Source organism: Leucopleurus acutus (genome assembly GCF_964270905.1).
Source record: "Leucopleurus acutus genome assembly, chromosome: 6".
NCBI classification, from domain to species: Eukaryota; Metazoa; Chordata; class Mammalia; order Artiodactyla; family Delphinidae; genus Leucopleurus; species Leucopleurus acutus.
In genome coordinates, this window is record NC_139149.1 from 2,587,115 (window position 1) to 2,608,804 (window position 21,690).

Genomic DNA, 21,690 nt, shown 5'->3' on the forward strand with positions numbered 1-21,690 from the left:
CCTCCCGACCTGCTGAGAAACAGGCATCCGCGTAGGCTCTTGTTAACATTTCCTGGCGTGCAGAGTCCAAGGCGACACGCTGTCCTCTTCCTTGGAAACCTACGTTGCCACAGCTTGCCAAACGCTACCGAAGGCAGTCCTAACCAGTCTCGTGTGCTGCGCAACTTTGATTCGGTTACGAAAAGCCACCTGCATTGCGGTGAACACTCTGCTCAGCGTTCTTTCCGGGAGCTCACAGTTGCTCCCTCTCTAGGTTAAGCAAGGTGTCGAGGTGAGGTCCAGACTGAGCCAAGAGCACAATTGCTCACTTTGCAGTGGTAGTCGTCCTAAGAGGCATTGCCTACTACGCCTTGCTAAGGTCTTCGTTCTGTTAGGGAAGTCGCCACACTTAGACGCCTGTAAAGGAGAATTTATTCAGCGAAGTTCCCAGTGTCTTGCGACGGTCTCCCTTCGCAGTGCCAATACAGCAGGGACTTAGCTTTGCTGCTAACTAGGCTAGGTGACCCTGCATACAGAAGCAGGCGTTTCCCTTTGGAAGCTTGGATCCCGGTTTCTCAGGGGCTGCTTGCAAGACCCTGCTATTGCCCAGCATCTGTCCTCGGCCCCTACGCCTGGGTAGGAAGCGAGTATTTTAGCCTGAGAAGCAGGGCTCTTGCAACTCTGGAGGAGAGCTAATCCTGCAGCCCACGTTCGTCCTGGGAAACCGCAAGGCGACCCTTGGCCTCAGAGTAGTGGCGAAATTGCCGCCGGACAGGTCTTGCCTGCTGCGGTTTCCATGAGTTCGCCACCGTTTTCGGGCTTAAGTGGAGAGCGAGGAGAGCTGTCGGCTCTCACAGAACTCTGGCCTCCGCACTGTCTGCCATGCAACTGCACTCAAGACCACACGTCTCCTCCCGGCCTGCTGAGAAACAGGCCGCCGTGTAGGCCCTTCGTAACACTTCTTGGCCTGTAGACTCCAAGGCGACACACTGTCCTCTTCCTTGGAAATCTACGGTGCCCCAGCTTGCCAACGCTCACGAAGGCAGTCTGAGCCCATCTCATGTGCTGGGCCACTTGCATTCAGTGAGGAAAAGCCACCTGCATTGAGGTGAACACTCTGCTCAGCGTTCTTTCCGGGAGCTCACAATTGCCGCCTCTCTAGGTTAAGCAGGAAGTCGTAGTGAGGACCAACCTGAGCAAAGAGCACAATTCCTCACGTTACACTGGTAGTCGTCGAAAGAGGAATTGCCAACTACGCCTGGCTAAGGCCTTCCCTGGGTTAAGGAACCAGCCACACTTAGACGCCTTTAAAGGAAAATTTATTCAGCGAAGTTCCCATTGTTTGGCGATGGTCAACCTTTGCAGCGCCAATACTGCAGGGACTTAGGTTTGCTGCTAACAAGGCTAGGTGACCCTGCAGACAGAAGCAGGCGTTTCCCTTTGGAAGCTTGGATCCCGGTTTCCTAGGGGCTGCTTCCAAGGCCCTGCTATTGCCCAGCATCTGTCCTCTGCCCCTACGCCTGTGTAGGAAGCCAGTATTTTAGTCTGAGAAGCAGGGCTCTTGCATCTCTGGAGGAGAGCTAATCCTGCAGCCCACGTTCGTCCTGGGAAACCGCAAAGCGACCCTTGGCCTCAGTGTAGTGGCGAAATTGCCGCCGGACAGGTCTTGCCTGCCGCGGTTTCCGTGAGTTCTCCACCGTTTTCGGGCTTAAATGGAGAGCGAGGAGAGCTGTCGGCTCTCACAGAACTCTGGCCTCCGCACTGTCTGCCATGCAACTGCACTCAAGACCACACGTCTCCTCCCGACCTGCTGAGAAACATTCATCCGCGGAGGCCCTTGTTAACATTTCCTGGCGTGCAGAGTCCAAGGCGACACGCTGTCCTCTTCCTTGGAAACCTACGTTGCCACAGCTTGCCAAACGCTACCGAAGGCAGTCCTAACCAGTCTCGTGTGCTGCGCAACTTTGATTCGGTTACGAAAAGCCACCTGCATTGAGGTGAACACTCTGCTCAGCGTTCTTTCCGGGAGCTCACAATTGCCGCCTCTCTAGGTTAAGCAGGAAGTCGTAGTGAGGACCAACCTGAGCAAAGAGCACAATTCCTCACGTTACACTGGTAGTCGTCGAAAGAGGAATTGCCAACTACGCCTGGCTAAGGCCTTCCCTGGGTTAAGGAACCAGCCACACTTAGACGCCTTTAAAGGAAAATTTATTCAGCGAAGTTCCCATTGTTTGGCGATGGTCAACCTTTGCAGCGCCAATACTGCAGGGACTTAGGTTTGCTGCTAACAAGGCTAGGTGACCCTGCAGACAGAAGCAGGCGTTTCCCTTTGGAAGCTTGGATCCCGGTTTCCTAGGGGCTGCTTCCAAGGCCCTGCTATTGCCCAGCATCTGTCCTCTGCCCCTACGCCTGGGTAGGAAGTGAGTATTTTAGCCTGAGAAGCAGGGCTCTTGCATCTCTGGAGGAGAGCTAATCCTGCAGCCCACGTTCGTCCTGGGAAACCGCAAGGCGACCCTTGGCCTCAGTGTAGTGGCGAAATTGCCGCCGGACAGGTCTTGCCTGCCGCGGTTTCCGTGAGTTCTCCACCGTTTTCGGGCTTAAATGGAGAGCGAGGAGAGCTGTCGGCTCTCACAGAACTCTGGCCTCCGCACTGTTTGCCATGCAACTGCACTCAAGACCACACGTCTCCTCCCGACCTGCTGAGAAACAGGCATCCGCGTAGGCCCTTGTTAACATTTCCTGGCGTGCAGAGTCCAAGGCGATACGCTGTCCTCTTCCTTGGAAACCTACGTTGCCACAGCTTGCCAAACGCTACCGAAGGCAGTCCTAACCAGTCTCGTGTGCTGCGCAACTTTAATTCGGTTACGAAAAGCCACCTGCATAGCGGTGAACACTCTGCTCAGCGTTCTTTCCGGGAGCTCACAGTTGCTCCCTCTCTAGGTTAAGCAAGGTGTCGAGGTGAGGTCCAGACTGAGCAAAGAGCACAATTGCTCACTTTGCAGTGGTAGTCGTCCTAAGAGGCATTGCCTACTACGCCTTGCTAAGGTCTTCGTTCTGTTAGGGAAGTCGCCACACTTAGACGCCTGTAAAGGAGAATTTATTCAGCGAAGTTCCCAGTGTCTTGCGACGGTCTCCCTTCGCAGTGCCAATACAGCAGGGACTTAGGTTTGCTGCTAACTAGGCTAGGTGACCCTGCATACAGAAGCAGGCGTTTCCCTTTGGAAGCTTGGATCCCGGTTTCTCAGGGGCTGCTTGCAAGACCCTGCTATTGCCCAGCATCTGTCCTCTGCCCCTACGCCTGGGTAGGAAGCGAGTATTTTAGCCTGAGAAGCAGGGCTCTTGCAACTCTGGAGGAGAGCTAATCCTGCAGCCCACGTTCGTCCTGGGAAACCGCAAGGCGACCCTTGGCCTCAGAGTAGTGGCGAAATTGCCGCCGGACAGGTCTTTCCTGTTGCGGATTCCATAAGTTCGCCACCATTTTCGGGCTTAAATGGAGAGCGAGGAGAGCTGTCGGCTCTCACAGAACTCTGGCCTCCGCACTGTCTGCCATGCAACTGCACTCAAGACCACACGTCTCCTCCCGGCCTGCTGAGAAACAGGCCGCCGTGTAGGCCCTTCGTAACACTTCTTGGCCTGTAGACTCCAAGGCGACACACTCTCCTCTTCCTTGGAAATCTACGGTGCCCCAGCTTGCCAACGCTCACGAAGGCATTCTGAGCCCGTCTCATGTGCTGGGCCACTTGCATTCAGTGAGGAAAAGCCACCTGCATTGAGGTGAACACTCTGCTCAGCGTTCTTTCCGGGAGCTCACAATTGCCGCCTCTCTAGGTTAAGCAGGAAGTCGTAGTGAGGACCAACCTGAGCAAAGAGCACAATTCCTCACGTTACACTGGTAGTCGTCGAAAGAGGAATTGCCAACTACGCCTGGCTAAGGCCTTCCCTGGGTTAAGGAACCAGCCACACTTAGACGCCTTTAAAGGAAAATTTATTCAGCGAAGTTCCCATTGTTTGGCGATGGTCAACCTTTGCAGCGCCAATACTGCAGGGACTTAGGTTTGCTGCTAACAAGGCTAGGTGACCCTGCAGACAGAAGCAGGTGTTTCCCTTTGGAAGCTTGGATCCCGGTTTCCTAGGGGCTGCTTCCAAGGCCCTGCTATTGCCCAGCATCTGTCCTCTGCCCCTACGCCTGTGTAGGAAGCCAGTATTTTAGTCTGAGAAGCAGGGCTCTTGCATCTCTGGAGGAGAGCTAATCCTGCAGCCCACGTTCGTCCTGGGAAACCGCAAAGCGACCCTTGGCCTCAGTGTAGTGGCGAAATTGCGGCCGGACAGGTCTTGCCTGCCGCGGTTTCCGTGAGTTCTCCACCGTTTTCGGGCTTAAATGGAGAGCGAGGAGAGCTGTCGGCTCTCACAGAACTCTGGCCTCCGCACTGTTTGCCATGCAACTGCACTCAAGACCACACGTCTCCTCCCGACCTGCTGAGAAACAGGCATTCGCGTAGGCCCTTGTTAACATTTCCTGGCGTGCATAGTCCAAGGCGACATGCTGTCCTCTTCCTTGGAAACCTACGTTCCCACAGCTTGCCAAACGCTACCGAAGGCAGTCCTAACCAGTCTCGTGTGCTGCGCAACTTTGATTCGGTTACGAAAAGCCACCTGCATAGCGGTGAACACTCTGCTCAGCGTTCTTTCCGGGAGCTCACAGTTGCTCCCTCTCTAGGTTAAGCAAGGTGTCGAGGTGAGGTCCAGACTGAGCCAAGAGCACAATTGCTCACTTTGCAGTGGTAGTCGTCCTAAGAGGCATTGCCTACTACGCCTTGCTAAGGTCTTCGTTCTGTTAGGGAAGTCGCCACACTTAGACGCCTGTAAAGGAGAATTTATTCAGCGAAGTTCCCAGTGTCTTGCGACGGTCTCCCTTCGCAGTGCCAATACAGCAGGGACTTAGCTTTGCTGCTAACTAGGCTAGGTGACCCTGCATACAGAAGCAGGCGTTTCCCTTTGGAAGCTTGGATCCCGGTTTCTCAGGGGCTGCTTGCAAGACCCTGCTATTGCCCAGCATCTGTCCTCGGCCCCTACGCCTGGGTAGGAAGCGAGTATTTTAGCCTGAGAAGCAGGGCTCTTGCAACTCTGGAGGAGAGCTAATCCTGCAGCCCACGTTCGTCCTGGGAAACCGCAAGGCGACCCTTGGCCTCAGAGTAGTGGCGAAATTGCCGCCGGACAGGTCTTGCCTGCTGCGGTTTCCATGAGTTCGCCACCGTTTTCGGGCTTAAGTGGAGAGCGAGGAGAGCTGTCGGCTCTCACAGAACTCTGGCCTCCGCACTGTCTGCCATGCAACTGCACTCAAGACCACACGTCTCCTCCCGGCCTGCTGAGAAACAGGCCGCCGTGTAGGCCCTTCGTAACACTTCTTGGCCTGTAGACTCCAAGGCGACACACTGTCCTCTTCCTTGGAAATCTACGGTGCCCCAGCTTGCCAACGCTCACGAAGGCAGTCTGAGCCCATCTCATGTGCTGGGCCACTTGCATTCAGTGAGGAAAAGCCACCTGCATTGAGGTGAACACTCTGCTCAGCGTTCTTTCCGGGAGCTCACAATTGCCGCCTCTCTAGGTTAAGCAGGAAGTCGTAGTGAGGACCAACCTGAGCAAAGAGCACAATTCCTCACGTTACACTGGTAGTCGTCGAAAGAGGAATTGCCAACTACGCCTGGCTAAGGCCTTCCCTGGGTTAAGGAACCAGCCACACTTAGACGCCTTTAAAGGAAAATTTATTCAGCGAAGTTCCCATTGTTTGGCGATGGTCAACCTTTGCAGCGCCAATACTGCAGGGACTTAGGTTTGCTGCTAACAAGGCTAGGTGACCCTGCAGACAGAAGCAGGCGTTTCCCTTTGGAAGCTTGGATCCCGGTTTCCTAGGGGCTGCTTCCAAGGCCCTGCTATTGCCCAGCATCTGTCCTCTGCCCCTACGCCTGTGTAGGAAGCCAGTATTTTAGTCTGAGAAGCAGGGCTCTTGCATCTCTGGAGGAGAGCTAATCCTGCAGCCCACGTTCGTCCTGGGAAACCGCAAAGCGACCCTTGGCCTCAGTGTAGTGGCGAAATTGCCGCCGGACAGGTCTTGCCTGCCGCGGTTTCCGTGAGTTCTCCACCGTTTTCGGGCTTAAATGGAGAGCGAGGAGAGCTGTCGGCTCTCACAGAACTCTGGCCTCCGCACTGTCTGCCATGCAACTGCACTCAAGACCACACGTCTCCTCCCGACCTGCTGAGAAACATTCATCCGCGGAGGCCCTTGTTAACATTTCCTGGCGTGCAGAGTCCAAGGCGACACGCTGTCCTCTTCCTTGGAAACCTACGTTGCCACAGCTTGCCAAACGCTACCGAAGGCAGTCCTAACCAGTCTCGTGTGCTGCGCAACTTTGATTCGGTTACGAAAAGCCACCTGCATTGAGGTGAACACTCTGCTCAGCGTTCTTTCCGGGAGCTCACAATTGCCGCCTCTCTAGGTTAAGCAGGAAGTCGTAGTGAGGACCAACCTGAGCAAAGAGCACAATTCCTCACGTTACACTGGTAGTCGTCGAAAGAGGAATTGCCAACTACGCCTGGCTAAGGCCTTCCCTGGGTTAAGGAACCAGCCACACTTAGACGCCTTTAAAGGAAAATTTATTCAGCGAAGTTCCCATTGTTTGGCGATGGTCAACCTTTGCAGCGCCAATACTGCAGGGACTTAGGTTTGCTGCTAACAAGGCTAGGTGACCCTGCAGACAGAAGCAGGCGTTTCCCTTTGGAAGCTTGGATCCCGGTTTCCTAGGGGCTGCTTCCAAGGCCCTGCTATTGCCCAGCATCTGTCCTCTGCCCCTACGCCTGGGTAGGAAGTGAGTATTTTAGCCTGAGAAGCAGGGCTCTTGCATCTCTGGAGGAGAGCTAATCCTGCAGCCCACGTTCGTCCTGGGAAACCGCAAGGCGACCCTTGGCCTCAGTGTAGTGGCGAAATTGCCGCCGGACAGGTCTTGCCTGCCGCGGTTTCCGTGAGTTCTCCACCGTTTTCGGGCTTAAATGGAGAGCGAGGAGAGCTGTCGGCTCTCACAGAACTCTGGCCTCCGCACTGTTTGCCATGCAACTGCACTCAAGACCACACGTCTCCTCCCGACCTGCTGAGAAACAGGCATCCGCGTAGGCCCTTGTTAACATTTCCTGGCGTGCAGAGTCCAAGGCGATACGCTGTCCTCTTCCTTGGAAACCTACGTTGCCACAGCTTGCCAAACGCTACCGAAGGCAGTCCTAACCAGTCTCGTGTGCTGCGCAACTTTAATTCGGTTACGAAAAGCCACCTGCATAGCGGTGAACACTCTGCTCAGCGTTCTTTCCGGGAGCTCACAGTTGCTCCCTCTCTAGGTTAAGCAAGGTGTCGAGGTGAGGTCCAGACTGAGCAAAGAGCACAATTGCTCACTTTGCAGTGGTAGTCGTCCTAAGAGGCATTGCCTACTACGCCTTGCTAAGGTCTTCGTTCTGTTAGGGAAGTCGCCACACTTAGACGCCTGTAAAGGAGAATTTATTCAGCGAAGTTCCCAGTGTCTTGCGACGGTCTCCCTTCGCAGTGCCAATACAGCAGGGACTTAGGTTTGCTGCTAACTAGGCTAGGTGACCCTGCATACAGAAGCAGGCGTTTCCCTTTGGAAGCTTGGATCCCGGTTTCTCAGGGGCTGCTTGCAAGACCCTGCTATTGCCCAGCATCTGTCCTCTGCCCCTACGCCTGGGTAGGAAGCGAGTATTTTAGCCTGAGAAGCAGGGCTCTTGCAACTCTGGAGGAGAGCTAATCCTGCAGCCCACGTTCGTCCTGGGAAACCGCAAGGCGACCCTTGGCCTCAGAGTAGTGGCGAAATTGCCGCCGGACAGGTCTTTCCTGTTGCGGATTCCATAAGTTCGCCACCATTTTCGGGCTTAAATGGAGAGCGAGGAGAGCTGTCGGCTCTCACAGAACTCTGGCCTCCGCACTGTCTGCCATGCAACTGCACTCAAGACCACACGTCTCCTCCCGGCCTGCTGAGAAACAGGCCGCCGTGTAGGCCCTTCGTAACACTTCTTGGCCTGTAGACTCCAAGGCGACACACTCTCCTCTTCCTTGGAAATCTACGGTGACCCAGCTTGCCAACGCTCACGAAGGCATTCTGAGCCCGTCTCATGTGCTGGGCCACTTGCATTCAGTGAGGAAAAGCCACCTGCATTGAGGTGAACACTCTGCTCAGCGTTCTTTCCGGGAGCTCACAATTGCCGCCTCTCTAGGTTAAGCAGGAAGTCGTAGTGAGGACCAACCTGAGCAAAGAGCACAATTCCTCACGTTACACTGGTAGTCGTCGAAAGAGGAATTGCCAACTACGCCTGGCTAAGGCCTTCCCTGGGTTAAGGAACCAGCCACACTTAGACGCCTTTAAAGGAAAATTTATTCAGCGAAGTTCCCATTGTTTGGCGATGGTCAACCTTTGCAGCGCCAATACTGCAGGGACTTAGGTTTGCTGCTAACAAGGCTAGGTGACCCTGCAGACAGAAGCAGGTGTTTCCCTTTGGAAGCTTGGATCCCGGTTTCCTAGGGGCTGCTTCCAAGGCCCTGCTATTGCCCAGCATCTGTCCTCTGCCCCTACGCCTGTGTAGGAAGCCAGTATTTTAGTCTGAGAAGCAGGGCTCTTGCATCTCTGGAGGAGAGCTAATCCTGCAGCCCACGTTCGTCCTGGGAAACCGCAAAGCGACCCTTGGCCTCAGTGTAGTGGCGAAATTGCGGCCGGACAGGTCTTGCCTGCCGCGGTTTCCGTGAGTTCTCCACCGTTTTCGGGCTTAAATGGAGAGCGAGGAGAGCTGTCGGCTCTCACAGAACTCTGGCCTCCGCACTGTTTGCCATGCAACTGCACTCAAGACCACACGTCTCCTCCCGACCTGCTGAGAAACAGGCATTCGCGTAGGCCCTTGTTAACATTTCCTGGCGTGCATAGTCCAAGGCGACATGCTGTCCTCTTCCTTGGAAACCTACGTTCCCACAGCTTGCCAAACGCTACCGAAGGCAGTCCTAACCAGTCTCGTGTGCTGCGCAACTTTGATTCGGTTACGAAAAGCCACCTGCATAGCGGTGAACACTCTGCTCAGCGTTCTTTCCGGGAGCTCACAGATGCTCCCTCTCTAGGTTAAGCAAGGTGTCGAGGTGAGGTCCAGACTGAGCCAAGAGCACAATTGCTCACTTTGCAGTGGTAGTCGTCCTAAGAGGCATTGCCTACTACGCCTTGCTAAGGTCTTCGTTCTGTTAGGGAAGTCGCCACACTTAGACGCCTGTAAAGGAGAATTTATTCAGCGAAGTTCCCAGTGTCTTGCGACGGTCTCCCTTCGCAGTGCCAATACAGCAGGGACTTAGCTTTGCTGCTAACTAGGCTAGGTGACCCTGCATACAGAAGCAGGCGTTTCCCTTTGGAAGCTTGGATCCCGGTTTCTCAGGGGCTGCTTGCAAGACCCTGCTATTGCCCAGCATCTGTCCTCGGCCCCTACGCCTGGGTAGGAAGCGAGTATTTTAGCCTGAGAAGCAGGGCTCTTGCAACTCTGGAGGAGAGCTAATCCTGCAGCCCACGTTCGTCCTGGGAAACCGCAAGGCGACCCTTGGCCTCAGAGTAGTGGCGAAATTGCCGCCGGACAGGTCTTGCCTGCTGCGGTTTCCATGAGTTCGCCACCGTTTTCGGGCTTAAGTGGAGAGCGAGGAGAGCTGTCGGCTCTCACAGAACTCTGGCCTCAGCACTGTCTGCCATGCAACTGCACTCAAGACCACACGTCTCCTCCCGGCCTGCTGAGAAACAGGCCGCCGTGTAGGCCCTTCGTAACACTTCTTGGCCTGTAGACTCCAAGGCGACACACTGTCCTCTTCCTTGGAAATCTACGGTGCCCCAGCTTGCCAACGCTCACGAAGGCAGTCTGAGCCCATCTCATGTGCTGGGCCACTTGCATTCAGTGAGGAAAAGCCACCTGCATTGAGGTGAACACTCTGCTCAGCGTTCTTTCCGGGAGCTCACAATTGCCGCCTCTCTAGGTTAAGCAGGAAGTCGTAGTGAGGACCAACCTGAACAAAGAGCACAATTCCTCACGTTACACTGGTAGTCGTCGAAAGAGGAATTGCCAACTACGCCTGGCTAAGGCCTTCCCTGGGTTAAGGAACCAGCCACACTTAGACGCCTTTAAAGGAAAATTTATTCAGCGAAGTTCCCATTGTTTGGCGATGGTCAACCTTTGCAGCGCCAATACTGCAGGGACTTAGGTTTGCTGCTAACAAGGCTAGGTGACCCTGCAGACAGAAGCAGGCGTTTCCCTTTGGAAGCTTGGATCCCGGTTTCCTAGGGGCTGCTTCCAAGGCCCTGCTATTGCCCAGCATCTGTCCTCTGCCCCTACGCCTGTGTAGGAAGCCAGTATTTTAGTCTGAGAAGCAGGGCTCTTGCATCTCTGGAGGAGAGCTAATCCTGCAGCCCACGTTCGTCCTGGGAAACCGCAAAGCGACCCTTGGCCTCAGTGTAGTGGCGAAATTGCCGCCGGACAGGTCTTGCCTGCCGCGGTTTCCGTGAGTTCTCCACCGTTTTCGGGCTTAAATGGAGAGCGAGGAGAGCTGTCGGCTCTCACAGAACTCTGGCCTCCGCACTGTCTGCCATGCAACTGCACTCAAGACCACACGTCTCCTCCCGACCTGCTGAGAAACATTCATCCGCGGAGGCCCTTGTTAACATTTCCTGGCGTGCAGAGTCCAAGGCGACACGCTGTCCTCTTCCTTGGAAACCTACGTTGCCACAGCTTGCCAAACGCTACCGAAGGCAGTCCTAACCAGTCTCGTGTGCTGCGCAACTTTGATTCGGTTACGAAAAGCCACCTGCATTGAGGTGAACACTCTGCTCAGCGTTCTTTCCGGGAGCTCACAATTGCCGCCTCTCTAGGTTAAGCAGGAAGTCTTAGTGAGGACCAACCTGAGCAAAGAGCACAATTCCTCACGTTACACTGGTAGTCGTCGAAAGAGGAATTGCCAACTACGCCTGGCTAAGGCCTTCCCTGGGTTAAGGAACCAGCCACACTTAGACGCCTTTAAAGGAAAATTTATTCAGCGAAGTTCCCATTGTTTGGCGATGGTCAACCTTTGCAGCGCCAATACTGCAGGGACTTAGGTTTGCTGCTAACAAGGCTAGGTGACCCTGCAGACAGAAGCAGGCGTTTCCCTTTGGAAGCTTGGATCCCGGTTTCCTAGGGGCTGCTTCCAAGGCCCTGCTATTGCCCAGCATCTGTCCTCTGCCCCTACGCCTGGGTAGGAAGTGAGTATTTTAGCCTGAGAAGCAGGGCTCTTGCATCTCTGGAGGAGAGCTAATCCTGCAGCCCACGTTCGTCCTGGGAAACCGCAAGGCGACCCTTGGCCTCAGTGTAGTGGCGAAATTGCCGCCGGACAGGTCTTGCCTGCCGCGGTTTCCGTGAGTTCTCCACCGTTTTCGGGCTTAAATGGAGAGCGAGGAGAGCTGTCGGCTCTCACAGAACTCTGGCCTCCGCACTGTTTGCCATGCAACTGCACTCAAGACCACACGTCTCCTCCCGACCTGCTGAGAAACAGGCATCCGCGTAGGCCCTTGTTAACATTTCCTGGCGTGCAGAGTCCAAGGCGATACGCTGTCCTCTTCCTTGGAAACCTACGTTGCCACAGCTTGCCAAACGCTACCGAAGGCAGTCCTAACCAGTCTCGTGTGCTGCGCAACTTTAATTCGGTTACGAAAAGCCACCTGCATAGCGGTGAACACTCTGCTCAGCGTTCTTTCCGGGAGCTCACAGTTGCTCCCTCTCTAGGTTAAGCAAGGTGTCGAGGTGAGGTCCAGACTGAGCAAAGAGCACAATTGCTCACTTTGCAGTGGTAGTCGTCCTAAGAGGCATTGCCTACTACGCCTTGCTAAGGTCTTCGTTCTGTTAGGGAAGTCGCCACACTTAGACGCCTGTACAGGAGAATTTATTCAGCGAAGTTCCCAGTGTCTTGCGACGGTCTCCCTTCGCAGTGCCAATACAGCAGGGACTTAGGTTTGCTGCTAACTAGGCTAGGTGACCCTGCATACAGAAGCAGGCGTTTCCCTTTGGAAGCTTGGATCCCGGTTTCTCAGGGGCTGCTTGCAAGACCCTGCTATTGCCCAGCATCTGTCCTCTGCCCCTACGCCTGGGTAGGAAGCGAGTATTTTAGCCTGAGAAGCAGGGCTCTTGCAACTCTGGAGGAGAGCTAATCCTGCAGCCCACGTTCGTCCTGGGAAACCGCAAGGCGACCCTTGGCCTCAGAGTAGTGGCGAAATTGCCGCCGGACAGGTCTTTCCTGTTGCGGATTCCATAAGTTCGCCACCATTTTCGGGCTTAAATGGAGAGCGAGGAGAGCTGTCGGCTCTCACAGAACTCTGGCCTCCGCACTGTCTGCCATGCAACTGCACTCAAGACCACACGTCTCCTCCCGGCCTGCTGAGAAACAGGCCGCCGTGTAGGCCCTTCGTAACACTTCTTGGCCTGTAGACTCCAAGGCGACACACTGTCCTCTTCCTTGGAAATCTACGGTGCCCCAGCTTGCCAACGCTCACGAAGGCATTCTGAGCCCGTCTCATGTGCTGGGCCACTTGCATTCAGTGAGGAAAAGCCACCTGCATTGAGGTGAACACTCTGCTCAGCGTTCTTTCCGGGAGCTCACAATTGCCGCCTCTCTAGGTTAAGCAGGAAGTCGTAGTGAGGACCAACCTGAGCAAAGAGCACAATTCCTCACGTTACACTGGTAGTCGTCGAAAGAGGAATTGCCAACTACGCCTGGCTAAGGCCTTCCCTGGGTTAAGGAACCAGCCACACTTAGACGCCTTTAAAGGAAAATTTATTCAGCGAAGTTCCCATTGTTTGGCGATGGTCAACCTTTGCAGCGCCAATACTGCAGGGACTTAGGTTTGCTGCTAACAAGGCTAGGTGACCCTGCAGACAGAAGCAGGTGTTTCCCTTTGGAAGCTTGGATCCCGGTTTCCTAGGGGCTGCTTCCAAGGCCCTGCTATTGCCCAGCATCTGTCCTCTGCCCCTACGCCTGTGTAGGAAGCCAGTATTTTAGTCTGAGAAGCAGGGCTCTTGCATCTCTGGAGGAGAGCTAATCCTGCAGCCCACGTTCGTCCTGGGAAACCGCAAAGCGACCCTTGGCCTCAGTGTAGTGGCGAAATTGCGGCCGGACAGGTCTTGCCTGCCGCGGTTTCCGTGAGTTCTCCACCGTTTTCGGGCTTAAATGGAGAGCGAGGAGAGCTGTCGGCTCTCACAGAACTCTGGCCTCCGCACTGTCTGCCATGCAACTGCACTCAAGACCACACGTCTCCTCCCGACCTGCTGAGAAACAGGCATTCGCGTAGGCCCTTGTTAACATTTCCTGGCGTGCAAAGTCCAAGGCGACATGCTGTCCTCTTCCTTGGAAACCTACGTTGCCACAGCTTGCCAAACGCTACCGAAGGCAGTCCTAACCAGTCTCGTGTGCTGCGCAACTTTGATTCGGTTACGAAAAGCCACCTGCATAGCGGTGAACACTCTGCTCAGCGTTCTTTCCGGGAGCTCACAGTTGCTCCCTCTCTAGGTTAAGCAAGGTGTCGAGGTGAGGTCCAGACTGAGCCAAGAGCACAATTGCTCACTTTGCAGTGGTAGTCGTCCTAAGAGGCATTGCCTACTACGCCTTGCTAAGGTCTTCGTTCTGTTAGGGAAGTCGCCACACTTAGACGCCTGTAAAGGAGAATTTATTCAGCGAAGTTCCCAGTGTCTTGCGACGGTCTCCCTTCGCAGTGCCAATACAGCAGGGACTTAGCTTTGCTGCTAACTAGGCTAGGTGACCCTGCATACAGAAGCAGGCGTTTCCCTCTGGAAGCTTGGATCCCGGTATCTCAGGGGCTGTTTGCAAGACCCTGCTATTGCCCAGCATCTGTCCTCTGCCCCTACGCCTGGGTAGGAAGCGAGTATTTTAGCCTGAGAAGCAGGGCTCTTGCAACTCTGGAGGAGAGCTAATCCTGCAGCCCACGTTCGTCCTGGGAAACCGCAAGGCGACCCTTGGCCTCAGAGTAGTGGCGAAATTGCCGCCGGACAGGTCTTGCCTGCCGCAGTTTCCATGAGTTCGCCACCGTTTTCGGGCTTAAATGGAGAGCGAGGAGAGCTGTCGGCTCTCACAGAACTCTGGCCTCCGCACTGTCTGCCATGCAACTGCACTCAAGACCACACGTCTCCTCCCGGCCTGCTGAGAAACAGGCCGCCGTGTAGGCCCTTCGTAACACTTCTTGGCCTGTAGACTCCAAGGCGACACACTGTCCTCTTCCTTGGAAAACTACGGTGCCCCAGCTTGCAAACGCTCACGAAGGCAGTCCGAGCCCGTCTCATGTGCTGGGCCACTTGCATTCAGTGAGGAAAAGCCACCTGCATTGAGGTGAACACTCTGCTCAGCGTTCTTTCCGGGAGCTCACAATTGCCGCCTCTCTAGGTTAAGAAGGAAGTCGTAGTGAGGACCAACCAGAGCAAAGAGCACAATTCCTCACGTTACACTGGTAGTCGTCGAAAGAGGAATTGCCAACTACGCCTGGCTAAGGCCTTCCCTGGGTTAAGGAACCAGCCACACTTAGACGCCTTTAAAGGAAAATTTATTCAGCGAAGTTCCCATTGTTTGGCGATGGTCAACCTTTGCAGCGCCAATACTGCAGGGACTTAGGTTTGCTGCTAACAAGGCTAGGTGACCCTGCAGACAGAAGCAGGCGTTTCCCTTTGGAAGCTTGGATCCCGGTTTCTCAGGCGCTGCTTGCAAGACCCTGCTATTGCCCAGCATCTGTCCTCTGCCCCTACGCCTGTGTAGGAAGCGAGTATTTTAGCCTGAGAAGCAGGGCTCTTGCAACTCTGGAGGAGAGCTAATCCTGCAGCCCACGTTCATCCTGGGAAACCGCAAGGCGACCCTTGGCCACAGTGTAGTGGCGAAATTGCCGCCGGACAGGTCTTGCCTGCCGCGGTTTCCGTGAGTTCTCCACCGTTTTCGGGCTTAAATGGAGAGCGAGGAGAGCTGTCGGCTCTCACAGAACTCTGGCCTCCGCACTGTCTGCCATGCAACTGCACTCAAGACCACACGTCTCCTCCCGACCTGCTGAGAAACAGGCATCCGCGGAGGCCCTTGTTAACATTTCCTGGCGTGCAGAGTCCAAGGCGACACGCTGTCCTCTTCCTTGGAAACCTACGTTGCCACAGCTTGCCAAACGCTACCGAAGGCAGTCCTAACCAGTCTCGTGTGCTGCGCAACTTTGATTCGGTTACGAAAAGCCACCTGCATTGAGGTGAACACTCTGCTCAGCGTTCTTTCCGGGAGCTCACAATTGCCGCCTCTCTAGGTTAAGCAGGAAGTCGTAGTGAGGACCAACCTGAGCAAAGAGCACAATTCCTCACGTTACACTGGTAGTCGTCGAAAGAGGAATTGCCAACTACGCCTGGCTAAGGCCTTCCCTGGGTTAAGGAACCAGCCACACTTAGACGCCTTTAAAGGAAAATTTATTCAGCGAAGTTCCCATTGTTTGGCGATGGTCAACCTTTGCAGCGCCAATACTGCAGGGACTTAGGTTTGCTGCTAACAAGGCTAGGTGACCCTGCAGACAGAAGCAGGCGTTTCCCTTTGGAAGCTTGGATCCCGGTTTCCTAGGGGCTGCTTCCAAGGCCCTGCTATTGCCCAGCATCTGTCCTCTGCCCCTACGCCTGGGTAGGAAGTGAGTATTTTAGCCTGAGAAGCAGGGCTCTTGCATCTCTGGAGGAGAGCTAATCCTGCAGCCCACGTTCGTCCTGGGAAACCGCAAGGCGACCCTTGGCCTCAGTGTAGTGGCGAAATTGCCGCCGGACAGGTCTTGCCTGCCGCGGTTTCCGTGAGTTCTCCACCGTTTTCGGGCTTAAATGGAGAGCGAGGAGAGCTGTCGGCTCTCACAGAACTCTGGCCTCCGCACTGTTTGCCATGCAACTGCACTCAAGACCACACGTCTCCTCCCGACCTGCTGAGAAACAGGCATCCGCGTAGGCCCTTGTTAACATTTCCTGGCGTGCAGAGTCCAAGGCGATACGCTGTCCTCTTCCTTGGAAACCTACGTTGCCACAGCTTGCCAAACGCTACCGAAGGCAGTCCTAACCAGTCTCGTGTGCTGCGCAACTTTAATTCGGTTACGAAAAGCCACCTGCATAGCGGTGAACACTCTGCTCAGCGTTCTTACCGGGAGCTCACAGTTGCTCCCTCTCTAGGTTAAGCAAGGTGTCGAGGTGAGGTCCAGACTGAGCAAAGAGCACAATTGCTCACTTTGCAGTGGTAGTCGTCCTAAGAGGCATTGCCTACTACGCCTTGCTAAGGTCTTCGTTCTGTTAGGGAAGTCGCCACACTTAGACGCCTGTAAAGGAGAATTTATTCAGCGAAGTTCCCAGTGTCTTGCGACGGTCTCCCTTCGCAGTGCCAATACAGCAGGGACTTAGGTTTGCTGCTAACTAGGCTAGGTGACCCTGCATACAGAAGCAGGCGTTTCCCTTTGGAAGCTTGGATCCCGGTTTCTCAGGGGCTGCTTGCAAGACCCTGCTATTGCCCAGCATCTGTCCTCTGCCCCTACGCCTGGGTAGGAAGCGAGTATTTTAGCCTGAGAAGCAGGGCTCTTGCAACTCTGGAGGAGAGCTAATCCTGCAGCCCACGTTCGTCCTGGGAAACCGCAAGGCGACCCTTGGCCTCAGAGTAGTGGCGAAATTGCCGCCGGACAGGTCTTTCCTGTTGCGGATTCCATAAGTTCGCCACCATTTTCGGGCTTAAATGGAGAGCGAGGAGAGCTGTCGGCTCTCACAGAACTCTGGCCTCCGCACTGTCTGCCATGCAACTGCACTCAAGACCACACGTCTCCTCCCGGCCTGCTGAGAAACAGGCCGCCGTGTAGGCCCTTCGTAACACTTCTTGGCCTGTAGACTCCAAGGCGACACACTGTCCTCTTCCTTGGAAATCTACGGTGCCCCAGCTTGCCAACGCTCACGAAGGCATTCTGAGCCCGTCTCATGTGCTGGGCCACTTGCATTCAGTGAGGAAAAGCCACCTGCATTGAGGTGAACACTCTGCTCAGCGTTCTTTCCGGGAGCTCACAATTGCCGCCTCTCTAGGTTAAGCAGGAAGTCGTAGTGAGGACCAACCTGAGCAAAGAGCACAATTCCTCACGTTACACTGGTAGTCGTCGAAAGAGGAATTGCCAACTACGCCTGGCTAAGGCCTTCCCTGGGTTAAGGAACCAGCCACACTTAGACGCCTTTAAAGGAAAATTTATTCAGCGAAGTTCCCATTGTTGGGCGATGGTCAACCTTTGCAGCGCCAATACTGCAGGGACTTAGGTTTGCTGCTAACAAGGCTAGGTGACCCTGCAGACAGAAGCAGGTGTTTCCCTTTGGAAGCTTGGATCCCGGTTTCCTAGGGGCTGCTTCCAAGGCCCTGCTATTGCCCAGCATCTGTCCTCTGCCCCTACGCCTGTGTAGGAAGCCAGTATTTTAGTCTGAGAAGCAGGGCTCTTGCATCTCTGGAGGAGAGCTAATCCTGCAGCCCACGTTCGTCCTGGGAAACCGCAAAGCGACCCTTGGCCTCAGTGTAGTGGCGAAATTGCGGCCGGACAGGTCTTGCCTGCCGCGGTTTCCGTGAGTTCTCCACCGTTTTCGGGCTTAAATGGAGAGCGAGGAGAGCTGTCGGCTCTCACAGAACTCTGGCCTCCGCACTGTTTGCCATGCAACTGCACTCAAGACCACACGTCTCCTCCCGACCTGCTGAGAAACAGGCATTCGCGTAGGCCCTTGTTAACATTTCCTGGCGTGCAAAGTCCAAGGCGACATGCTGTCCTCTTCCTTGGAAACCTACGTTGCCACAGCTTGCCAAACGCTACCGAAGGCAGTCCTAACCAGTCTCGTGTGCTGCGCAACTTTGATTCGGTTACGAAAAGCCACCTGCATAGCGGTGAACACTCTGCTCAGCGTTCTTTCCGGGAGCTCACAGTTGCTCCCTCTCTAGGTTAAGCAAGGTGTCGAGGTGAGGTCCAGACTGAGCCAAGAGCACAATTGCTCACTTTGCAGTGGTAGTCGTCCTAAGAGGCATTGCCTACTACGCCTTGCTAAGGTCTTCGTTCTGTTAGGGAAGTCGCCACACTTAGACGCCTGTAAAGGAGAATTTATTCAGCGAAGTTCCCAGTGTCTTGCGACGGTCTCCCTTCGCAGTGCCAATACAGCAGGGACTTAGCTTTGCTGCTAACTAGGCTAGGTGACCCTGCATACAGAAGCAGGCGTTTCCCTCTGGAAGCTTGGATCCCGGTATCTCAGGGGCTGTTTGCAAGACCCTGCTATTGCCCAGCATCTGTCCTCTGCCCCTACGCCTGGGTAGGAAGCGAGTATTTTAACCTGAGAAGCAGGGCTCTTGCAACTCTGGAGGAGAGCTAATCCTGCAGCCCACGTTCGTCCTGGGAAACCGCAAGGCGACCCTTGGCCTCAGAGTAGTGGCGAAATTGCCGCCGGACAGGTCTTGCCTGCCGCGGTTTCCATGAGTTCGCCACCGTTTTCGGGCTTAAATGGAGAGCGAGGAGAGCTGTCGGCTCTCACAGAACTCTGGCCTCCGCACTGTCTGCCATGCAACTGCACTCAAGACCACACGTCTCCTCCCGGCCTGCTGAGAAACAGGCCGCCGTGTAGGCCCTTCGTAACACTTCTTGGCCTGTAGACTCCAAGGCGACACACTGTCCTCTTCCTTGGAAAACTACGGTGCCCCAGCTTGCAAACGCTCACGAAGGCAGTCCGAGCCCGTCTCATGTGCTGGGCCACTTGCATTCAGTGAGGAAAAGCCACCTGCATTGAGGTGAACACTCTGCTCAGCGTTCTTTCCGGGAGCTCACAATTGCCGCCTCTCTAGGTTAAGCAGGAAGTCGTAGTGAGGACCAACCAGAGCAAAGAGCACAATTCCTCACGTTACACTGGTAGTCGTCGAAAGAGGAATTGCCAACTACGCCTGGCTAAGGCCTTCCCTGGGTTAAGGAACCAGCCACACTTAGACGCCTTTAAAGGAAAATTTATTCAGCGAAGTTCCCATTGTTTGGCGATGGTCAACCTTTGCAGCGCCAATACTGCAGGGACTTAGGTTTGCTGCTAACAAGGCTAGGTGACCCTGCAGACAGAAGCAGGCGTTTCCCTTTGGAAGCTTGGATCCCGGTTTCTCAGGCGCTGCTTGCAAGACCCTGCTATTGCCCAGCATCTGTCCTCTGCCCCTACGCCTGTGTAGGAAGCGAGTATTTTAGCCTGAGAAGCAGGGCTCTTGCAACTCTGGAGGAGAGCTAATCCTGCAGCCCACGTTCATCCTGGGAAACCGCAAGGCGACCCTTGGCCACAGTGTAGTGGCGAAATTGCCGCCGGACAGGTCTTGCCTGCCGCGGTTTCCGTGAGTTCTCCACCGTTTTCGGGCTTAAATGGAGAGCGAGGAGAGCTGTCGGCTCTCACAGAACTCTGGCCTCCGCACTGTCTGCCATGCAACTGCACTCAAGACCACACGTCTCCTCCCGACCTGCTGAGAAACAGGCATCCGCGGAGGCCCTTGTTAACATTTCCTGGCGTGCAGAGTCCAAGGCGACACGCTGTCCTCTTCCTTGGAAACCTACGTTGCCACAGCTTGCCAAACGCTACCGAAGGCAGTCCTAACCAGTCTCGTGTGCTGCGCAACTTTGATTCGGTTACGAAAAGCCACCTGCATTGAGGTGAACACTCTGCTCAGCGTTCTTTCCGGGAGCTCACAATTGCCGCCTCTCTAGGTTAAGCAGGAAGTCGTAGTGAGGACCAACCTGAGCAAAGAGCACAATTCCTCACGTTACACTGGTAGTCGTCGAAAGAGGAATTGCCAACTACGCCTGGCTAAGGCCTTCCCTGGGTTAAGGAACCAGCCACACTTAGACGCCTTTAAAGGAAAATTTATTCAGCGAAGTTCCCATTGTTTGGCGATGGTCAACCTTTGCAGCGCCAATACTGCAGGGACTTAGGTTTGCTGCTAACAAGGCTAGGTGACCCTGCAGACAGAAGCAGGCGTTTCCCTTTGGAAGCTTGGATCCCGGTTTCCTAGGGGCTGCTTCCAAGGCCCTGCTATTGCCCAGCATCTGTCCTCTGCCCCTACGCCTGTGTAGGAAGCCAGTATTTTAGCCTGAGAGGCAGGGCTCTTGCATCTCTGGAGGAGAGCTAATCCTGCAGCCCACGTTCGTCCTGGGAAACCGCAAGGCGACCCTTGGCCTCAGTGTAGTGGCGAAATTGCGGCCGGACAGGTCTTGCCTGCCGCGGTTTCCGTGAGTTCTCCACCGTTTTCGGGCTTAAATGGAGAGCGAGGAGAGCTGTCGGCTCTCACAGAACTCTGGCCTCCGCACTGTTTGCCATGCAACTGCACTCAAGACCACACGTCTCCTCCCGACCTGCTGAGAAACAGGCATCCGCGTAGGCCCTTGTTAACATTTCCTGGCGTGCAGAGTCCAAGGCGACACGCTGTCCTCTTCCTTGGAAACCTACGTTACCACAGCTTGCCAAACGCTACCGAAGGCAGTCATAACCAGTATCGTGTGCTGCGCAACTTTGATTCGGTTACGAAAAGCCACCTGCATTGAGGTGAACACTCTGCTCAGCGTTCTTTCCTGGAGCTCACCGTTGCTCCCTCTCTAGGTTAAGCAAGGTGTCGAGGTGAGGTCCAGACTGAGCCAAGAGCACAATTGCTCACTTTGCAGTGGTAGTCGTCCTAAGAGGCATTGCCTAGTACGCCTTGCTAAGGTCTTCGTTCTGTTAGGGAAGTCGCCACACTTAGACGCCTGTAAAGGAGAATTTATTCAGCGAAGTTCCCAGTGTCTTGCGACGGTCTCCCTTCGCAGTGCCAATACAGCAGGGAGTTAGCTTTGCTGCTAACTAGGCTAGGTGACCCTGCATACAGAAGCAGGCGTTTCCCTCTGGAAGCTTGGATCCCGGTATCTCAGGGGCTGTTTGCAAGACCCTGCTATTGCCCAGCATCTGTCCTCTGCCCCTACGCCTGGGTAGGAAGCGAGTATTTTAGCCTGAGAAGCAGGGCTCTTGCAACTCTGGAGGAGAGCTAATCCTGCAGCCCACGTTCGTCCTGGGAAACCGCAAGGCGACCCTTGGCCTCAGAGTAGTGGCGAAATTGCCGCCGGACAGGTCTTGCCTGCCGCGGTTTCCATGAGTTCGCCACCGTTTTCGGGCTTAAATGGAGAGCGAGGAGAGCTGTCGGCTCTCACAGAACTCTGGCCTCCGCACTGTCTGCCATGCAACTGCACTCAAGACCACACGTCTCCTCCCGGCCTGCTGAGAAACAGGCCGCCGTGTAGGCCCTTCGTAACACTTCTTGGCCTGTAGACTCCAAGGCGACACACTGTCCTCTTCCTTGGAAAACTACGGTGCCCCAGCTTGCAAACGCTCACGAAGGCAGTCCGAGCCCGTCTCATGTGCTGGGCCACTTGCATTCAGTGAGGAAAAGCCACCTGCATTGAGGTGAACACTCTGCTCAGCGTTCTTTCCGGGAGCTCACAATTGCCGCCTCTCTAGGTTAAGCAGGAAGTCGTAGTGAGGACCAACCAGAGCAAAGAGCACAATTCCTCACGTTACACTGGTAGTCGTCGAAAGAGGAATTGCCAACTACGCCTGGCTAAGGCCTTC